General features: G+C 49.2%; 1 pseudogene; it reads left to right on the top strand.

Annotated features, from left to right (window-relative positions):
• Positions 1-5,000, top strand: part of LOC124590726 — a 10,539-nt pseudogene that overhangs the window by 2,899 nt on the left and 2,640 nt on the right.

Below are 5,000 nucleotides of genomic sequence, written 5' to 3'. Positions count from 1 at the left end.
GTCATCTAATTAGTGACGCGCATGAATGGATTAACGAGATTCCCGCTGTCCCTATCTACTAGCTGCGGCTGTCTCATGCTATGTGCCCCGATTTGTGTGGGCTCATGGTTGGTAATAGGCAGCAGGGGAAGGATGCGACTCGAACATCTTAGCCTCTCCTTCCCAAGTGTCCCTGCCCGCCTTCTCGAGGTGCAGCTGTTAAGCCTTCGGGCGACCGAAGGGCAGGGGCGCGACGGTGTGCTGAACAACTTGCACACCGGTTCCGGTGGCTGCATTTGTCGCGGCGGGATCCTGGCCTAAGTCGGCGAAGGTCACCCGCCCTGCCCCTGGAATTCCGGGGCATGATCCGCCAAGCCGGGGCGTGGTGACATGTCCCCGGTTAGGTTAGATGGGTCCAGACCCCCGAACGTCTGGGGGACCGGCCCGGCACCTGAGTAGGACCGGGTCTTTAGCCTTTTGGTGGGAACTCGGCCTAGTAGGGGGCGAAGGACGGGGAGTGAATCCGCTCTCCCGGAATGCGGGTGGCATTCGCCGGTAAGGGAGCGGGAGAAAACTTCGATGATGCAGCCATTGAAGAGGACTAGTGCGCTGTACCCACGGCGCGCTAAACCTAGCAGCTCAGTTGTGGAGAGCTCTTGGTCGAGGGGCGTGACCGGTGAGCGAGCTGCATTTAGCCTCCCCCCATGCCAGAGAGGCCGGTCCGGGGAAAGAGACGGGCCTCCTTTTCACTCTCTTCATTTCGTCAAGATGGCTGAACAAGTAGAGAGTGACCATGCGTTTGAAGGCGATTCGAATTACGATGATGCTTTATCTGTAGCCGAGCGTCATGCTCGTTTCTTAAAGTTACTGGATTCCAGTGTAAAGAATGGCAAAATTAGTAATCAGGCGATAAATAATATTCGGGATTGTGTTGCTAGGTGGGCAATGGCTCATTCCCAGTTAGAGGGGAGATTGATAGAATTGCAGAAGGAAAACGAACGCCTCAGGAGTCAGCCACCAGTTGCAAAATCTTATGCCGCGGTCGCGAGTACCCCTGTGGTCAAGGCGCCATCGGCAAAAGAGACAATACAGGAAAATATCAAGAAGGTTGTCCCAACGGTGTTTATCAAGCCAAAAGAGGGGGAGGATATTCGAGCAGTCAAGACTGCATTCGAGAAGTGTATAGATCCTAAGCGAGACAAGATTAAAATAAATACAGTAAGAACTGCAAAAAATGTACTGATCGTGGAAACGGCAACTCAAGAAGACAGTCAGCGTATTATGACAAATTCTCAGTTAACTGAGAAGGTCAAATGCGAACCGCCTAGGAGGCGAAGGCCTTTGATGTGCCTATACGATGTCCCGACATATATGAGTGCGGACAGCTTGTTGGATTCCATATACGTGCAGAATTTCGACATGACTATGACAAGGGAGGATTTCGATAGCCAGTTTAGACTCAGATTTAAAGTCGGACCAAGGGAGAAACTTACAGTTCACCATGTGGTGGAAGTCTCTCCGGAACTTTGGAAGCCTCTTACTAGAATTGGCAGGTTGTACGTTGGATATTCAGCGTTAAATATTAAAGATTACTTGGCGGTGCCGCGTTGCACCAAGTGCCAAGACTTGAACCATACAAATAAGTATTGTCAGGAAGAACATGCCCTGTGTGCCCATTGTGGGCAGGTGGGTCATGAAAGGAAGGCCTGTCCTAATAAGGACAAACCCCAGGTCTGTATACCGTGTAAGAAGCGGGGAAGAAAGTGTGGTGGACCTAAAGACTGCCCTACCTACCGCATGTTCCTTGACAGAATAATTCAGCGAACTGATTATGGCGACCCTTAAGGCGCCGAAAAAGAAATCTCCGAGTAAAATTAAAAGGGACGCGGAACGGGGCAAGTTAATTAGTAAGGCTCTGTCCACAGGTACACTGTACAGCCCAGAAGAAGTTCCGGGCGCCACTGGAGGATCGATGGTCGACGTCGGCATCCAAACAGATGTCGACTTGGGGACGGCGATCGGTCGGCTAACTAGTCGACTGTCAAGAACCAAGATGGAGGAGCCGGCGAAGCAAGACTCACAGACTACAGATCAAGGCGCGAGTACAGTCCCTAATGAAGACGGTGGCGGTGGTAGTAGTGGTGGTGGTAGTAGTGGCAGATCAAATGTAAATTTTGTAAATAGTGCAAAGTCGAGTACAGTTTCTACTGAGGATGTTGGTGGCGATGGTAGTAACTGTAGATCTAATGTAAATATTGTAAATAGTGCAAAGTTGAATGGTGCAAGCACTTTTTATAATGCAGTTGGTCCTGGAGACGTGTATAATGATTTTGAACATAAGTTGCGGTTAACCAGGCTTGAGGAACCAGCATTGTTGACTGTTGCACTGAGGCAGCTTGTTCGGACTGGACATAGACATGGCCAAGATATTACTTATCCAGCCTTGGAGGACGTGGATTGTATAAGTTTGCACGTGGCAAATATTCCTTCGCAATCTGATGATTTAAAGGAGTTGGTGGAGCAGGTGTTTGCCAGGCGGGGCCGTAAATTCGATCTCGAAAAAATATACCGGGACATGGTTAAAATGTACGGTAGAAACGTTGTAGATCTCTCGAAATCTTGGCCCGCCAGTCGCCTGCATGTTTTTTACCCCCCTGGTTGATGGGGAGTTTTAAGGTACTACAGATAAACGCAATGCGTAGCCATTTGGTTACGCAAGAGTTAAGAAGGATTGCGGAAGATGACATGCTGGACATTTTAGTAATTCAAGAACCCGCCTCCTGTGCTGGTCGGATTCCTGGATTTCCTGCAACTGCGCAAGTGGTATTCTCCGGTGAGAATCCTATGAGCGCTGTTGTAGTTCTGAATAAGCTGATTAGAACAACTGTGTTAACACAATTTTGTAATGATCACGTAATCGTTGTTGAACTTAACTTGATGTCACATTTAGTATTCCTTGTAAATGTATATTGTCAATTCAGACAACATATCATGGGATTTCTTAGTCAGTTGGATTGGATCTTAAGAATGTTACAAGGAAAGCCGGTCATTGTATGTATGGACGCAAACGCAAAGTCCCCTTTGTGGTTTAGTGTGGAACAGGATGAGCGAGGTGTTGAGTTGGAGAATCTCATAATGCAGATGCAATTAGATGTTATAAACCAACCTGGCTATCCGCCTACCTTTTCAGGAAGGGCGGGTGCTGTTTCCAATATAGATGTTACGCTTGCATCTCTAAGTGCAGCACCACACATCAGAAACTGGAGAGTTGTAAGTAATCTTACTGTAAGTGACCACAATTGTATTTTCTTTGATTACCATATGGAAGTTGAAGAAGATCTCGGGGACTGGGTAGAACGTTATAATTATCGAAAGACGGATTGGAACCGGCTGGCACGGGAGTTTCGTCCTCCAGGGCTTGGATCAGAGGAGGAGATACATAACGTGGATGAAGCGGTAGACGAACTAGTGGCATCTATTGAGGCGGCTATTGCTACGTCCGTTCCTCGGGTAGCAAGGTTTGTTCGCAAACAGGCTACTCCATGGCCCCCAGAGCTGAGTGAGCTCAGGCGGTCTGTCAGGCGGGCAAGAAGTAATTACCAAAGGGGCTTCACACAAGAAGAACGACAGTACCACCTAAGGATTTACCGTCGCCTCAAGGCTCGATACCAGGAGTCCGTACAACGTCTAAGACGGCAGTCATGGCAGAACTTTGTGAATGAGCAGCTGGGATTGGACCCCTGGGGGGTCCCGTACAAGCTTGTACGAGAGAAGATCAGATCTCCCACGATGCTGTCTACTCTGCAGCTGGAAAATGGGCGGTGCACCAAGACTTGGGAAGAGACAGCTAATGTTTTGATGGAAGTTCTGTTGCCGGACGACGTCGTTGAGGAGGATACTGAGGAGCAGCGGGCAATACGAGCTGCGTTATTGGTACCATATGAAAATGGAGCACACGTGTACCCTTTCTCTCTTGAGGAGGTGGTAGCAGCGCTCCACTCTTTTACCAGGAAGAAGGCGCCCGGTCCTGACGGGGTGCCAGTGGAAATACTACAATATCTCGCCCCTCAGCTTGCTCCAGATCTGGTCAAAATTTATAACTCATGTCTACAATTGGGAACATATCCGAGCAGATGGAAAACAGCGGATGTGGTGATAATAAAGAAGGGCTCTGACAAGGATCCGCAGTTGCCCAAGTCTTATCGACCGATCTGCCTTTTGGATGTGCTGGGGAAAGCTTTCGAAAAGTTGCTCACTGACAGACTCTTGAGCCACAGGGCTTTGCATGGCATGAGTGATCGGCAGTTCGGATTCCGCAGGGGTCGCTCCACACAGGACGCGATCAATGAGGTGTCTCGGGCTGTCCACTCGGCCAGTGCGAAGTATGTTCTGGGTATTATGGTGGATATTTCAGGGGCCTTCGACAACCTATGGTGGCCGGCGCTCTTCTCGCGCTTGCGCGAGATTGAGTGCCCAGGGCCGCTGTATCGATGTCTGGAGGCCTACTGCAATAATAGACTGGCAAGGATCACGGCTCCCGGGGCTGTGGTGTCCAAGCAAATAACCCGGGGTTGTCCCCAGGGATCTGTAGTTGGCCCAGTTTTTTGGGATATTACAATGGAACCCTTGCTGAACATCTTGCAAGGGGATTCCTCAGTCTTGGGTGTCGTGGCCTACGCGGACGACCTTGTTATGCTTGTGGAGGGGAACAGCCGATTGGTAATTGAAGATCGTGCTAGAGTAGCTGTTGGGCTGTTACAGGGTTGGTGTAATCAAACAAAATTGAAAGTGGCACCTAGAAAATCACTATACATGTTGCTGAAGGGTAAGCTTAACAGAGACCCAACAGTACGTATCAATGATGTTATAGTTTCCCGACAAGTATCCGCAAGATACTTGGGTGTTTATCTGGATGAAAATTGGAATTTTGGTGAGCATATAAAGCAGACAGCTGCAAAGGCTTTGGCCTTGATTAACAAACTAATAACTATAGGGCAGCGGCGTTTTCACTTGCCGCAGAA

The sequence above is a fragment of the Schistocerca americana genome, unplaced genomic scaffold (assembly GCF_021461395.2).
Source record: "Schistocerca americana isolate TAMUIC-IGC-003095 unplaced genomic scaffold, iqSchAmer2.1 HiC_scaffold_77, whole genome shotgun sequence".
Lineage (NCBI taxonomy): Eukaryota > Metazoa > Arthropoda > Insecta > Orthoptera > Acrididae > Schistocerca > Schistocerca americana.
This window is presented reverse-complemented; position numbering and strand designations above follow the sequence as displayed.